Consider the following 17,778-nt stretch of genomic DNA (forward strand, 5'->3'; position numbering starts at 1 on the left):
GTAAATAAATGAACCCACAAAATTTCACAGTGATAGTGCACATCTTCCTTAGTTATGAAAACTCTATACATATATTTTTCTCTTTCCAAGTATAAACAAACTTTTCAACACTAGAAGGATATCATTTTAAAAATAAGTATGTGGCCTAGCATAAAAAGGAACAAATGGCTGGCCACCCGAGCGCTCTCCCATTGCAAACCAATGGCAGTGATTATTACATGAGAACTTTTAACAACCTACTAATGGATCCCCAGGCTAATGTGAGAGCTGAAGCATGGAAACGCTCAGCAGTGAAGTGTCTGGAAAACCCAAAACTCGCCACATCAGTGTTTCAGCGGGTTTGTCAAGTCTGTAAGTATGGGAAGGAGGAAGAGGGCACAGGTGCAGGTTATTTTTCAATTCCCAGTGCTCATGTCCATTCACAGCTACCACAGAAGTTACCACACTGGTATACTTACCTTGCTTCTCTGGGAGGGGTTAGCATTCCCCAGAAGGACAAACTTTGTAAAACTGGATGCAAAATGAAAGCAAGATTTATTCCTCCTACTGTGCTGCCATCTGAAGAACCTGCCTGCAGGGCTGGACACCATCTTCCCATGGTAAAGTGAGAATTGATGAGATCGTAATACAGATTGGGGGCTCAGTGAAGAAGGGAGGAAGGGCTTATTTAATGAAAGTGAAAAGGGTAGTTCAAGGAGCAGAGTTTGGTTACTCCTCCAGAGTATAGGGATTGATTTTAAGTAATAAATAAATGAAATGTTAACACCACTTATGAACAAAATGACTGCAAAGTCATCTTAGGACAAGGTCTGTACATGAGCAACTCAAGGGCCATAGGGAAAAGCAGGTAATGCTTAGTTTACCCTCATTCTTTCCTTTGTATTCAAGCTTTGCTCAGGACATTCCATAGGAAGGATTGTGGGGTGCACAGTCATTGCCCAATGTTTCCTAAGGAAAGCAAAGGTGCTCTACTGGACTCCGACACCCAGGGACATGAGCCTTCACTGGAGGCCCTGACTGGCTTTGTAGTGGTTTCTTTTGTCAAATGAGTTCTCTTTCAAGCTGGCTGAGGGTTTATTTTTTCCTTTGTATGAAAATTCTACAGAGAGCGTAATAGCACAGAATGAAATCCAGAAATCATTTGTAATACACTACTGCAACATGGATTTTATTTTATGCCTCCTTCTAAATCAGTCTTTTCTAAATATATTTTTGAGGACTGACGGCACATAAAAGGGAGCTATTAAGGAGAACCACAGGGTGTCCGTGATGGGAAGGGCTGATTGTCCCTGACAGCCTCCAACTTTTGGATTCATGGAAAGGCAAACCACAGATATTTCAAAGAGACTAGCGTGCAGATAAATTTTATGCCACATTGCCCTTTTCTCCTCTTTTTTATTCTTCCTTGCCTTCCCGGTTTCTTCTAAAATGGTATGTCTGTTACAAAGTATTCTGGGAAGCTTTCTTATGCCATATGAATCAACACACTCTCAGACACATCAGCATCTTTTTACAAGGAAGCTCACTTGGTCCTACGGCAGCTTCCTAATTAGGACACACTGGATTCACGCACTCCTTTGCATTACATTATGAAGTACTACTCTGCAGGAGGATACTCTGGGAAAAGCTCTGTGCTTTCTAAGCACTGAATCTCAGGGAGGTCCTCAGCAAAACCTTGAAACAAATTTGAATTTTATCCTTCGTTCAGGTTTCAGTCTGTGACCTTGCACCTAGATTCCATGAATAGAACATTGTCCTCTCAGGGCAGAGGCTCAATAACTGGACATTTTCTGGGTCCCTGAATTTGTACAATAAGATATCAACTCCAATCTGCGAGCACAATGCTCCAGTGACTGTCGGGAATGGCTGCAATATTGATGCCTTTCAATGTAGATCACATCATTCACCCAACAGAGCTCAATAAAATGATACTGTAGTTAACAAGTTTTATAACACAAAGTTACTTTAAAACATGGAACTAATCAGAGGGAAGCCTGTTTATGCATGTCACCACCACATTTAATTGTCAATAAATAAACAAAGAATTGCTTCACCTATTGTTATGTATATCAAGTCATTAATCTAAACTAATGAAGCTTAAGATATATGACAGACAGTTTTTATGGAGCTCCTTCATAATGATATGTTTGCTTTTCATTTCAATGCCAAGAACTCATTATCAAGAAAGCAGCACATTATGGTCCAAATGCATTGAAATCTACAGCACTACTCTTTGTTCCGAGTTCACAATAAGCAGCGCTTGCACTTACATATTCATGTACTCTCCGAGATGAAAAGCACTAGTTAGACATGAATAAAGGGAGAAGGACAATGCATCTAATGCTCCTGTTCTGTTGGGGGTTCCCCTCTTCAGACTGTTAAGCTCACCTGGAAAGAAAAAGGAAACTAAATCCAACCCAATTCATACACATGTCCATTTTGAAAAATGCGAGTGAATCTATGTCTCACAAGCACAATGAGCCTAATCACCAAAGAACACCCTGAATTTCCCAAGAACACAAACCCAGGATGCCAAGCTGCAAACAAATAGCTAGTGGATAATAAAAGCAAGCATTCTACAATTATTTCAATGTTCACATTAGTTCTAAAGCTTTGATGGTTTTCAAAGATGAAGTAATTATTTATCATTCTGCTTCTATTTTAGAGGAGAACAATGTGGACAAATTAACATCCGTCAAGCCATAATGATTCCTATACCTGGTGACATCACAAATTCAAAATCATTGACCTTTGGGTCAATACTACCCAAGAGACTGTCACAGGCTCCAAAAACCAAATGAAAGATTCAGGCATGTCACTGTTTACTTTACTAAAATCTAGAGAAATGCATTATAAATGGGAGGAGATAATACAAGGACACAGTAGGCCTGTGTTAGGGGAAGGACAAAGGACTGTTACTATGTGTGACCCCGGAGCTTGACTACCTCACTACTCACTGCACACTCCACAGTCCCCGGCTAATGGCATATACTTGTTTGATTTTTGCTACGTCCATGAAAGTAACTGTGATTGAATGAACAGAAGGATTTTTTTAACACTTTCCTGGAAATACCTTCTTCTCTCCCAACCCATGCTACTACTTGCTATAGTACAAACGGGAGGGCTTCCATTGCCAGGTGCTGCTTTTTCTTCTCTGTCTTCAGGGTCATGCAAAAGGCCCTTTATGAAGTCATAAGTCTATCTCTTCCTGAACTTTTTACTCGCTGAAACTAAAGCAAAATTCAATTCATTCCTTCAAGAAATATTCATGGAGCGTACCACAAACCAGACTGGTAAGTGGACCCTCATGGAACCCAGAGACAAACACCTACAGAGTTCTAAAAGCTTGGAAAACAGCATTTTGAACATGTAAACAAAGTCCTAAGTGTCACAGAAGCAAGGAGGAAGTGGACTGTGAGGGGTTACGAGATGGCTTCCCAGGACACATGTCACATGAACAAGGCCCTGGAGGGCAACTTAGTTTGTCAGGGGCACACGAGTGGATGCTCCATGAGGAAAGGTAGAGTGAGCAAATGAAGGGAGTGTGATAAAGCACTCAGTGTTTGGGGATTAGTGAGTGCCCAGTGTCCTAAACACAGGGGATCAAGAAATGAGATGAAAAAAGGTTATTTGGGACAGATTCTGATTAATGATCATGATCATAACCATTGTTAATATTTCTTTAGCATTTATTATTCCAGATAGACAAGCATTTACTTTTCACTGTAAACCCCATGTTCTGAGTGAAGGAACCGAGGCTTCCAGGGATAACTGACTGGCCCAAGGTAACATGGTTGTATGTACACACCGGGACTCAAACCCACATCTGAGTTGAAAGCCCACGTGTCTTTTTTTCTTTCTTTTATGGTGATGTTTATTTTTTTCTCTCTTTTTTTTCCACATTTTTTATTATTGTTCAAGTACAATTGTCTCTGAGGAACATGTATAAAGGACCCATGGACAAAACCAGGTGTCTTAATCATAATTTTTCCTCCACAGATGCCTGGAGAGAGTCACCTGAGTGATTGCAAGCTCTACAGTCTTTTAATAAAACTTTTATATGATTCTAAAGAACTTCTGAGGCCTGTGTGCAGAAAAAGAAGGGAATACTGAGAAGGAAGATAAGAACTGAGGAAGAGTTCATTTCTACACTCATTCTCAGTTTAAAATAGAAGGTGACCAAGTTGTCTATTTATGGACAAGCTTGGTTTTAGGAACTACTATTTTCACATTGTTTCCAGGACAAGCGTGTCTCCAAGGGTGTACAATGCCACATCAGGTGCTCTGCGAGAAACTGGAGTCCTGAGGCTGGAAGTAATAACACAAAGCAAAGATTAAAAAGCCTGACAACCCTTTGCCCCTCTAGCTGGGACTATGTCATAGTTATCCTGGACAGAAAGAAGCTTCCTCATTCTGTAGAGTTCTAGAAAAAGTGTCCTATTTGCTCTCTTAATCATTTTTTCAAGGACTTCTCAAACTTTGTGATCAAGAAGATATTCCTAATGTATAAACCTCAATGACTTATCTTAAATTTATTTTCCAACAAGTTGAAGAAAGGGGTTTCTGGTTGATAAAGCATTGTGTTTGGTAAACCGTCTAAGTTTAAAGAAAAGTTTTTGTAATTACCCCCAAAATTATAATATATTTAAATACTCTAAACCAGGCTTCTTCAACCTACATTTCCTCAGTGAGCCATCTGATGACAGCCTCCATTCATGTTTCTATTTCTAAAATAGGTATTAGTAAATCTTTGGATTATCTATTATTGTTGAAATGGTCCAGAGTTTGTAACATTCATAGCTCAAACATTAACTGTGATTCAAGAAAATATGTTAATTTACAGGACATAAGTTGAGCCCAATATCAGGAGTGCTTATAGGCAGGTAGGTACTGTGTCCCCTGGGAACCCTTCCCCATGATTTTTTTCCCCTCAAAGAGAAGCCACTCAACCACTTAGATGTTCTAAACACCCTGCTGTTCCCATGCCTCGAAACCTATTCTGGGTAATTAACTTCTTCGATTAAGTTTCTCCCAAGAGAGCATGGTCCTGTAACTAAACGCTTCTCCTTGTACCTTGCAGAACTGGAAGCAAAAGAGAATGTCCCTCCCATAGAACCAATCAGAGCAGGGATGTGCCAGGGTCTTTCCCTCCCCAGGAGGACCAAGGTCACCAACACTGAAAAGATCTCTCTTGGTTTTGAAATCTGAGCTACCTTTCACAGTCATCTAAACATTTCTTCTGGAGGTCTCTACCTCCCCTCACTCACTTTGGGCACTGCCCTCTACCAAGACCTCCAAGCTTACAGCTGATGGGATATAGGAGGCTGGAGAAAAATCCCAGCTACCAGGTCCTCTCTGCACCTACCCTTTCAGGACTTCTCCCATCACAGCTACACTCAGGGGCTCATCCTGTGAGCACCTTCTAGTTCTTTATCTTTCGTGATCAAAAAGAAAGTTAAACCCTTAGCTGCTTTTATTATTTTACACTAATATTTTATATGTATTACTCCATGCCAGACACACTAAGTACTTTCTGCACTTTAGCTCATTAAATACAACAATATTACATATGTTTTATTCTTTTTGTCAGTTTAAAGAGAATGAAACCAGGTCTACAATTTTTAACTACTTGATTACACAGCTAGTAAGTGTCAGAGCTGGAAATCAGACCCAGACCAACTGGGCCCAGAGTCCAAAATCATGACCAGTTACCCTTCTTTATGTTCTAGATTTCTCAGGAGGGATATCAATACAAAAGGCTTTCCATCCCCCTCACAAGGAAGTGCATTATAAACTCTCTCCACAAGCCTGAAGGAGACAGAACATCATTACCATAGGCTCACATCTGAGTCCCACAGAGTTGGAGAGGGGCACACCTCAAAGGCTTCATGCTTCCTACCCCTGTCTGCTTCATAGTGGTCAGAGCTGGGGTCTTGAACCTTACTCAGGTTGCCTCCATGCGTTCGACCAGTGTGCATTAACCCTAAGGCATGAAATTACAAACTTTTTCCCTGAAAAGGTAATACAGTTATACTTTGGGGGCCTACATTATTAAATATATCTTTGCCTCTTTATTTTTCAGGGGGGGAAAAAAGCACAGCCTCTCTGCACTGCAGGTCATGCTAATTTCAGCCCTGAAAGGATTATGATATGTACCTGCTGAGCTCCAGCCCTGCAGCTCAAGTGTCTCAGTTACTACCTTCTCCACTGAGTATGCCTTATTCCCCAGGGATGATCTGTCTCTCCAGAGAATTCTGCATCACACGTGTTTTTTCCTAAGTCCCAGCCCCAAGTTAGCCTTTGTCTGGCTGTTGGACATATTTGGCTGATTTTTAAATATGGGTTTCCACAGGACAGGCTGTACATCTTGCTCAGCTCTGGAACGGAAATAGTAGCTGACATTTATAAAGTGGCTCCAGCGTGATGGACCTTCTCCTACTCAGTGCTTTAGACAGCTTATCTTACTTGATCTTCATCATAAACCTATGAAGTTGCTTTCATCATTTTCTTAATTTTCTAAATGGATAACAGAAGTTTAGAAGAGCTTAGAACTTCACCCCAAGGACCCTTTGCTGGTGGCAGTGAATTCTGAGCACAGAGCTGCCCTCCTGCCCGCTGTGCAATCCCACCTCTTTCTGGTGCCTGATGCATGTAAACAAGGCTGACTTCACAGCAGTGTCTGAGGTCCTCGAAGGCAGAAAGGGCATGACAATGACTCTATCACTTAGCAGAGTGACACTAAAGCAACCCCTAGATTTGAATCAGCCTCTACTTTTTACTGTGTAACCCTAGGTGGGTCACAGAATGTCTCCATGCCTCAAGGGTTTCAGTTTGTGTAAAACTGGTATTATTATTACATATTAGTATTACATAATGGCCTCTAACAGCATTAGAGTGAGAATTAAATGAGTTAGAGCATGCAAAGTGCCCACAGCATGAACCAATATGGAGTAGTAAAGATGAACTATTTTTCTTTTTTTTTTTAGGTTCACTTTTTTTTTAAATATATATGGTTAATTTATTGTTATATATGATTCTATTAGCTATACATTTCTATTAATCAATGTTTCTTTCTTTGTACTACTTGATTCTTTCTTTCTTTCTTTCTTTATTTATTTTTCATTTTTTTTATTTTAATCATTGTTCAAATACGGTTTTCTCCTTTTTACTCCCAATCCAGTCCCCCCTCCCACCCTCTCCACTTCCCTCCCATTACCACCCTCCCCTTAGTTTATGACCATGTGTCCTTTAAGTTTGCTCCTGTGAACCCTTCCCACTGTCCCCTTAAATTCCCTCTTCTCTCCCCTCCGGTCACTGTCAGCCTGTCCTCTATTTCAGTGTCTTTGGTTATATTTTGCTTGTTTCTTTGTTTTGTTATTTAGGTTCCTGTTAAAGGTGAGATCATATGGTATTTGTCTTTCACTGACTGGCTTGTTTCACTAAGCACAATGTTTTCCAGCTCCATCCACGCTGTTGCAAAGGGTAGGAGCTCCTTCTTTCTTTCTGCTGCATAGAATTCCATTGTGTAAATGTACCATAGTTTTTTGATCCATTCATTTACTGATGGGCATCTTGGTTGCTTCCAGCATCTAGCTATTGTAAATTGTGCTGCTATGAACATTGGCATGCATAGGTTCTTTTGAATTGGTGTTTTAGTGTTCTTAGGATAGAGTCCCAGCAGTGCAATTGCAGGGTCAAAAGACAGATGCATTTTTAGTTTTCTGAGGAAGTTCCATACTGCTTTCCATAGTGGTTGTACCATTCTGCAGTCCCACCAACAATGCACTAGGGTCCCCTTTTCTCCACAACCTCTCCAACACTTGTTGCTTGTTGCTTTGTTTATGATGGCCATTCTGTCTGGTGTGAAGTGGTATCTCATTGTGGTTTTAATTTGCATCTCTCTGATAGCTAGCGATATTGAACATCATTTCATGTGTCTTTGGATCCTCTGTGTGTCCTCCTTAGAGAATTGTCTGTTCAAATCGTTTGCCCACTTTTTAATTGGATTCCTTGTCTTCTTAGAGTGCCGTCTTGTAAGTTCTTTATATATTTTGGAGATTAAACCCTTGTCTGAGGTATCATTGGCAAACATGTTTTCCCATACAGTTGGTTCTCTTTTAATTTTGATACTGTTTTCTTTAACTGTGCAGAAGCTTTTAATTTTGATGAGGTCCCATTTGTTTATTCTTTCCTTTATGTCCCTTGCTCTAGGGGACACGTCAGTAAAAAAGTTTCTTCATGAAATATCTGAGATTTTCCTACCTACGTTCTCTTCTAGGACTTTAATGGTGTCACGTTTTATATTTTAGTATTTTATCCACCTTGAATTTATTTTTGTATGTGGTGTAAGTTGGTGCTCAAGTTTCATTTTTTTGCACGTGGCTGTCCAGTTCTCCCAACACCATTTGTTGAAGAGGCTATTTTTATTCCATTTTATGTTGCTGCCTCCTTTGTCAAATATTAATTGACCATAGAGACTTGGGTTTATTTCTGGGCTCTCTGTTCTGTTCCATTGGTCTATGTGCCTGTTTTTATGCCAGTACCAGGCTGTTTTGATTACAGTGGCCTTGTAGTATAGTTTAGTGTCGGGTATTGTGATCCCTCCTACTTTACTCTTCTTTCTCAAAAATTGCAGCAGCTATTCGGGGTCGTTTATAATTCCATATAAATTTTTGAAGTGCTTGTTCTATGTCTGTGAAATATGCCATTGGTACTTTAATAGGAATTGCATTGAATGTGTAAATTGCTTTGGGTAGTATGGACATTTTGATGATATTAATTCTTCCAATCCATGAACACGGTATATGTTTCCATTTGTTTGTGTCTTCCTTGATTTCTTTCTTCAGTGTTGTGTAGTTTTCTGAATACAGGTCTTTTACCTCTTTGGTTAGGTTTATTCCTAGATATTTTATGTTTCTTTTTGCTATTTCAATGGGATTTTTTTTCTTGATCTCTGTTTCTGCTGTTTCATTGTTGGTGTACAGAAATGCCTTTGATTTCTGGATATTGACTTTGTATCCCGCTGTTTTGCCAAATTCATTTATTAGGTCAAGCAGTTTTTTGGTAGAGTTTATAGGATTTTCTATGTATACTATCATGTCATCTGCAAACATTAACAGTTTTGTTTCCTCCTTTCTGATTTGAATGCCTTTTATTTCTTTTTCTTGTCTGATTACTGTGGCTAAAACTTCCAGTACTATATTGAATAGAAGTGGTGAAAGTGGACAGCCTTGTCTTGTTCCTGATCTTAGTGGAAAAGATTTTAATTTTTGGCCATTGAGTATGATGTTGGCTGAAGGTCTCTCATATATGGCCTTTATTATGTTGAGGAATGCTCCCTCTATTCCCACTTTGCCGAGTGTTTTTATCATGAATGGGTGCTGTACCTTATCAAATGCTTTTTCTGCATCTATTGATATGATCATGTGGTTTTTGTCTTTGCTTTTGTTTATGTGATGTATTACATTTACTAACTATTTTTCTTTAACTCTTATTCAATTCCCCAATTATTACTCAAGTTGTCTAAATTTCTATGCATCAGATATGTATTTGTCTGTGTGTATGAAATTAGATAATTAAAGTGCTTTTGGTGGCATAGAAGAACATACAAAATCATCCACAAATGATTCAATGAGAATTATTACACCAAGTTTTTATAGTTAATTTTATGGTTTCAAATTAAATTCTAGTTAAGATAATATGCATTTTCAGAAGTCAGGTTAGACCAAGCTGCTTGCACTTCCTGAAGGGCAAGAGCTCCCGTGACTTCCGTTTGTCCTCAGGATTATAAGAAAGTGGGTGGATTGAAAAAATGGCGACATCCTCTTTTAGTCCCTTTCTACTCTTCAGTTTTGCCTCCTTTTACTCTTTCCACTTATTGGTGACTTCCCCTCCCCACTGCATGAAATCAATGTTTTCTCTCTGGTGTTTTTTCCCTTATTCACTGTCCAACTTCTGGCCCCAAGAATGCCTCCCTCAATCAAATTAGAAAGCTTTGGGAGGCTGTCAGTTACACTTCATTGATTTAATCATTCACTTCCAATGTGTAAGCTCATACAAACTTTCAATATCAACTAGTAAAATAAAGGCTCTTTTTCTTGTGAAGAGAAATTCAAAAACAAAAAAATCACACCAGTGATAGAGAAAGCACAATTAGAATTTTTTCCCAGAAAAAATAAGGTCATCAAAGGACTCCTCCCTCCCTCTCCAAGAAGTGCCAGGCCACAATGGTTGAATGGAATTCTACCAATTCTTCAAAGACCACATGACTCCAATGCTTATTAAATTGTCCAAGGCTTAGACAATAAAGGAAATTTTCTAAATCCTGTCTATGAAACAAGTATAACATATGCACCTATACCTGATAAAGATAGTATGTATACACACACAAATCTACAGAACAACTTCCCTTATAAATATCACTGAAAAACTGTTCAATAATACATTAGCAAACAGAAACCAGAAAAACATTTTGAAAATTATGATAAATCAATCATGACCAAATAAAATGTTTCCAGAAATATAGGAAATCATATTGATGTAATTCATGTTGTAACTTCCAGTAAAAATGAATCATATAATTATCTCCACAAATGCTAAAAGATCTTTAACAAAATGCAATACTCATTTTAAAAATGTGTGTGTGTGTGTGTGTGTGTGTGTGTGTGTGTATAGTGAGAACACTGCAGATTTGCTGGACGTCCCCCCACTGAGTCCTGAAGAAGGCGAGCGTGCCCTGCTCTACTACAGATCTGCAGCTGCAGGGTAGCTGTGAGCCATGGCTGTCTGAAAAGCAAAAACAATGAAAAGCATAAAAATAGCAGGGGAGTAAAACTGTCTCTATTTTGTAGATGTCATGGTAGTGACCCTAAAAACCTAGGCAATCAATGATAAAAACTAACACAAACATTAAAGGAATTTAAATAATCTTAGCAGGATATCAAATTAGCACACAAATGGGCCTTGTTGTGCTGGCCAGGCTGGCTCACTTGGTTGGAGCATTGCTTGGTAACCAAAGGGATGTGGGTTTGATTACTAGTCAGGGTGCATACCTAGGTTGCAGGTTCAATCCCCGATCTAGGTGCATACAATCCCCAATGCTTCCCTCACACACCAATGCTTCTCTCTCTCCCTTCCTCTCTCTGAGAGCAATGAAAAAAATATGCTTAGGTGAGAAAAAGAAAGAGCCTTCATAAATGTAAAATAATACGAGTTAGAAAATATACTGAAAAATAAAAACCTGCAAGTAGTAGAAAAACACTTAAAAATAAACTTTAAAGAACAAACTTTAAAGAAGACTTTAAAAATCTTCTCAAGCTGAGAGAGACAGATGAGAGACAGACAGACAGAGAGCAAATAGAAAGGCATGACCTCTCCGTGGACACAGCAATATAGCATGGTAAACATACGTCAGTTCTCCCCAGTTCAGTACTCTAATTTGGTGCAATCCTAAGAAAGTTACCAAGTTTTTTTGGGGGGAGCTACATAAGTGAATCCCAAAGTGCATAGGAAAAAATCCAAAAGGGTCTAGAAATTTTTGAAGTACAATAATAATAATAGAGGATTACAATGACCAGATTTTAAAATTCTAAAGATCAAGTGATTCAAAATGGTGGCAGAGTAGTTGGAAGCTATACTCATCTCCCAGAACTGTCTTGGAATTACAACTCAATTATAGAACAATCAGCCTGAATAGCCGAATAGCCAACTGAAGACTAGCTGAAGAGAAGCCTTATAACCAAGGACTGGTTTACAGAAGAAGCCATATAGAAAATGGTAGGAAGGGCAGAGACGTGAAAAGGGTCAGCCCACTCCCACAGGCTGCGGCTAAGTTTCCCAAGGGATTTCTCAGCTATGGCAGGTTCTGCCTGAGAAGAATGGGATCTACACCCCAAGCAGCACTCCCCAGCCCAGAGCACCAGAGCCAGAAAGAGGAACCCACATAACAGCTGGCTGTGAAAAGCACCCTGGTCTCTATAAGCCAGACAGAGATGGTAAGAGACAGAGGCACCCTTTTCAAGGGCCATATGATTTCACTCATGTGTGGAATCCAATGAACAAAATAAACTAACAAGCAAAATAGAGACAGACTCATACATAGGGAGCAAGCTGAAAGCTGTGGGAGGTGTTAGTGTGGGGGGGAGGGGGAATATTGAGCAAAAAATTTAAAAAGATGGAATTCATGAACATGGACAACAGTATGATAATTGAGGGGTGTAGCAGGGGAAGGTATAAGAATATAAATGGTGAGGGACATAGACTTGACTTGGGGTGTTGAATAGAATACAGTGTACAGATGATGTAGTGTAGAATTGTGCACCTGAAACATAAAATTTTGTTAACCACTGTCACCCCAATAAATTCAATAAAAAAGAAAAAAGAAAAAATAATAAATTTAAAATAAAATAATAAAATATAGAAATAAAAATAAAACTATAAAGATTAATAACTAAAACAGCATGGTTCAGCTACCTACATAGATAAACCAACGAAAAAGGAAATTTACAAATTTAAACTGGAACATCTTCAACATAAAACAAGAAATAACTAAAAAAAATAAATAGTAGATCTGAACAACACAGAAGTCAGATTGCAAGGGCTCCCATGGGCTGTTTTTACTAATGATTTGAGCATAATAAAGAATAATGATTTTACTGTATGACTCTATAAGGATGCTAAAAGGACAAAGAGGAGCTTAAGAAGAGGTCTTTACATCAGAATTCCAACTGATGAACTCAGAAGAAATGACAGAAAAAGAAAGCTTTTTTTTTCTACTCAAATATAGTAATTTATTTAAGCAAGACTCCTGAGTGGGTGCTAAAGCCGTTATGTAAAATACAATGAAGGAACATAATATCCACATGTTCTCAATGTATTATCTCACATTCTAACCATTACATAGGAAAAAAGTACTTTCACATTGCAGATCTCTGATAAATGCCACTTGAGCCAAATGATCAAACTTAGAGTCACCAGCAACTAGGTGACCATTTCCCAGTTTACCTGAGACATGCTCAGCGTTCACTTGATATCTTAGAATACTTAGTAGTGATACCACTTTTCCCTCTCAAAAGTGTTCTCATTTAAATTATAAATTACATGGTCACCCTTCTGTTAATATGCCTCCTCATATGATGCAATCAGGATTATACAAGATCACTCACACAGTATTCATGCCAAAAAATTTTAACCCTTATTTAAGAGAAAACAACCAGAAAAACACAAATATGGGAAATTTTACAAGACAACTGTTTGAATTCTTTTAAAAAGTCAGTGTTATCAAAACATATCTTTGTGTGTGGTTATTATGGGTAGACAGGAGAATATTCTTATTTCTTAGAAGATAAATGCTGATATACTTAGACAGCATATCATTGGTCTTGCTTTTATCCAGTCTACCAATCTCTATCTCTAAATTGGAGTATTTGGATAATTTATATTTAATGTAACTATCAACATTCATCATCTCGCTGTGTGCTTTCTATTTGCTGTCACTATTCTTTGTTCTGTTATTCTTCTTTCCCTCCTGGGGTTTTGAATAACTGAGTTTTTTTCGTGTTCCATTTTATCCTCTATCTTTAAAATTTCTATGACTTTGTTTACTTGTTTTACTGGCTGCTTTAGGGCTTATAATATGTGTATGTAACTTATCTCGAGCTACCTTCAAATATTACATCTCTTAGCATACAGTGTAAACTTCCATCTCTCCTCTTCCATGGTTTGTCTTATTGTAATTTATCTCACAATGCATTATTATTGTTGCTTCAAACAGTAAAGGACATTTTAAAGAGACTGACCAAAAAAGGATGAAAAGTCTTTTATATTACTACATTATACTATTTTCGGTGTTCTTCCTTCTTTTTTAAAAATGTTACCACTTGGTATCATTTTCTTCAGTCTAGAAAACTTTAACGCTCCCTGTTATGCAATCTGTTAACAATGAATTCTCTCAGATTTAGTTTTATTGAAATAAAAATGTTTTTTGAAGGATATTTTTGAGGAATACAGAATTCCACTTTGTTTTTTTTCCTTTTACCATTTTAATAATGTTGTACCACTGTCTTCTGGTTTGAAATTTTCTGATAAGTATGCAGTTAATTCTATTTTTGTTTTTATACACTGTGGCTCTTGGGCAACTGTCCCTTCAAGGGACCTTTGTCAATGTCAACAAGCAAAATTTTGATTGTCGCTTGGAGGTGTTGTGACTGCCATCTAGTGGGTAGAGGTGAAGGATGCTGCTACACATCCTTCAGTGAACAGGGCAGTTCCCACAGCAAAGGATTTTCCAGCCCAGGTGTTCAGTTGTGCTGGGGTTGAGAAACCATGCTCTGTGTAAAGTGTGTCTATATTAATCAGGCTTATTTTAATATTATTCTTTACTATTGATTATCAGCTATTCCATCATAATGGGTTTTGGTGTGTTTCTGTGAATGCGTGGGTACATGAGTATATGTGTATATGTTCTGCTGGGATTTTTTTGAGCTTTTTGAATTTGAGTTTAGGATTTTCATAAAATTTTGAAAAAAATTGGCCATTAAACCTTCAAATATTTTTTCTGCCCCTCTTCTTTTTTCTGTTCTGGGACTCCATTTGCACATATGTTAGACCACAACATTATTCCACAGGCACCTGAAAATCCACTTATTTTTTCCAGTCACTTTTTTATATGCTTCCTTTTAGATTCAGTTCTTTTTTTTAACTTTATTTATTTTTAGAGAGAAGGGAAGGGAGGAAGAAAGAGATGGAGAGAAATATCAATGTGTGGTTGCCTCTCATGTGGCCCCCACTGGTGACCTGGCCTGCAACCCAGGCATGTGCCCTGACTGGGAATCGAACCAGCAACCCTTTGGTTTGCAGCCCTCACTCAATCCACTGAGCTACACCAGCTGGGGCTAGATTATGTTCTTACATCTTCAAATTCACTCATCTCCTCTTCTTTGGCACAAAATCTGTTTTGATATCATTCACTGAAATATTTATTTTAAAAATTATAATTTTAGTATCTGGAAGTTCCATGTCACTCTGTTTTATATCTCCTATTTCATATTTTGTTATACATGTCTTTTCCCTTAAATAGTTATAGGTTGTTATAATAGCCATTTTCAGGTTCCTTTTTTCTTTTTAGTTTTATTTTATGTGCATTTATTTTTTAAAATATATTTTATTGATTATACTTTTACAGTTGTCCCATTACCCCCTTCATTCCCCTCCACCCTGCACACCCTCTCCCACCCACATGCCCCCCCTTTAGTTCATGTCCATGTGTCATAAGTTCTTTAGCTTCTACATTTCCCATACTATTCGTGCCCTCCCCCTGTCTATTTTCTACCTACCATCTATGCTCCTTATTCTCTGTAATTTTTTCCCCTCTCTCCTCCTCCCACTCCCCTGTTGCTAACCCTCCATGTGATCTCCATTTCTATGGTTCTGTTCCTGTTCTAATTGTTTGCTTAGTTTGTTTTTCTATTTGTTTTAGGTGTGGTTGTTTAGAATTATGAGTTTGCTGTCATTTTACTTTACATGTTTTTTATCTTCTTTTTCTTAGATAAGTCCCTTTAACATTTCATAAAATAAGGGCTTGGTGGTGATGAACTCCTTTAACTTGACCTTATCTGAGAAGCACTTTATCTGCCCTTCCATTCTAAATGAAAGCTTTGCTGGATAGAGCAACCTTGGGTGTAGGTCTTGCCTTTCAGGACTTGGAACACTTCTTTCCAACCCCTTCTTGCCTGTAAGGTCTCTTTTAAGAAATCAGCTGACAGTCTAATGAGAACTCCTTTGTAGGTAACTGTTTCCTTATCTCTTGCTGCTTCCAGGATTCTCTCCTTCATTTTTACCTTGGCTAATGTAATTATGATGTGCCTTGGTGTGTTCCTCCTTGGATCCAACTTCTTTGGGACTCTTTGAGCTTTCTGGACTTCCTCGAAGTCTATTTCCTTTGCCAGAATGGGGAAGTTCTCCTTTATTATTTGTTCAAATAAGTTTTCCACTTGTTGCTCTTCCTCTTCCCCTTCTGGCACCCCTATAATTCAGATATTGGAATGTTTAAAGATGTCCTGGAGGTTCCTAAGCCTCTCCTCATTTTTTTGAATTCTTGTCGCTTCGTTCTTTTCTGTTTGGCTGTTTCTTTCTTCCTTCTAGTCTGCCCCATTGACATGAGTCCCAGTTTTCTTCCCATTGCTATTGCTTGCCTATACATTTTCCTTCATTTCATTTATCATAGCCTGAATTTTTTCATCTAATTTGTGACCAAATTCAACCAATTCTGTGAGCATCCTGATCACCAGTGTTTTGAACTATATCTGATAGGTTGGCTATGTCTTGGTCACTTAGTTGTATTTGCTGTTGAGTTTTGATCTGTTCTTCAGTTTTGGCCATTTTCTTTTTTTTTGTCTTGTTGCACCTGTTATGTGTGAGAGGCAGAGCCTTAGGTGTTCACCAGGGCAGGGCAACCCAGTTGCTGGGTAGTGACATTGTAGATGGGGGCGGGGTCTGAGAGGGAACAATGGCACTTGCTCCCCTCTCTGTCAGATTTCAGTCCCTTCCGCCACTTCCCCCAAGCAAACTGGGCCTTTCTGGTGCTAAGTCCCAAGTGGGTGGGCTTGTGTACGTTCTAGGATCCCATGGGTCTCTCCAACTCACTCTCCTGTGAGGCTGGGAGTCTCTCCGGCACCTCAATTCCCACAGGTGTTCTCAATCAGTGTCCCGAGGCTCTATTTCCTGGTGCTGGGACCCTGGGTGGTGCAGTCTGTCTCACTGCCCAATTTCGCTTCATGTATCTGCACTCGAATGTGACCTGGACAGCCAGGCACCTTGTGTGCAGTGCCTTGCTTCACAATTGCCGCCTGCCTGGGTCTGCCAGTTGCCACCCCACACCCAGGGTCTGCCAGCCACCACCTGTGCACCCAGGGTCTGCCGGCTACAGTTTTGTGCACCCGGGATGCCTTACACACCTGGTCCCAGCGCTCCTTATGCCACAACCCCTCTCCGTCCAGCTGCCCGACTCTGCCCCTCCTACTGGTCTGGATGAACGTGTCTATTTTAACTCTTTGGTTGTCCAACTTCCATACAGTTCAATTTTCTGTCAGATCTGGTTGTTATTCTATTTCTAAATTGTTGTTATCCCTATTTTGGTTGTGTGAGGAGACACAGTGTCTACCTACGCCTCCATCTTGTCTGGAAGTCCATTTTCAGGTTCTTATTTGTTAGTTCAATCATTATACTCACTTCTGGATCTGTTTCTACTGACTGATTTTTCTCCTGGTTACAGGCCATGTTTTTCTATTTCTTGACATCCCTAGTAATTTTATTGGATTCTGGACATTGTCAATGTTATGTTGTAGAGTCTCTGAATTTTGTTGTATCCCTTAATTTTAGTCGCTCTGTATATAGAAAGCATCTGAGACTTAACTGTTATTTCCCTTGTGAAATAACACCACCAGCCTGCCATGAACAATATGAGAAGATATCCTACACCTACTTTGTACATAGGAAGGGAGAATGGAGGGGTGTGTAAGATAGAGTACTCATTATGCTCCTTCTCACCATTTGTCTTCGATGATATCTATGGACTTGTCTGAAATGGAGAAACAGAAAAGTGAGATGTTAGCTAGCAGTGGAGAAAAGTGGGGTGAATGGGTTATTTTTAACAGTGAAAGTGGTCCAGGAGAACAGAAAAATTGATGATGCAAGGGAAAGAGGGAAGAATTACTGGAGCAACGTCCCTGAATAGGAAAAAGGGCTAGAATCATGTCTCCAATTGGGAGGACTAGGATTAGA

The 17,778-nt window shown here is 39.0% G+C and overlaps 1 pseudogene; it reads left to right on the plus strand.

The window, feature by feature from the left end:
• The first annotated feature begins 164 nt into the window (after positions 1-164).
• LOC123833238 overlaps positions 165-17,778 on the plus strand; it is a 70,412-nt pseudogene continuing 52,798 nt past the window's right edge.

Source organism: Phyllostomus hastatus, unplaced genomic scaffold (assembly GCF_019186645.2).
Source record: "Phyllostomus hastatus isolate PE091 unplaced genomic scaffold, TTU_PhHast_1.1 phas_scaffold_21, whole genome shotgun sequence".
Taxonomy (NCBI): Eukaryota; Metazoa; Chordata; class Mammalia; order Chiroptera; family Phyllostomidae; genus Phyllostomus; species Phyllostomus hastatus.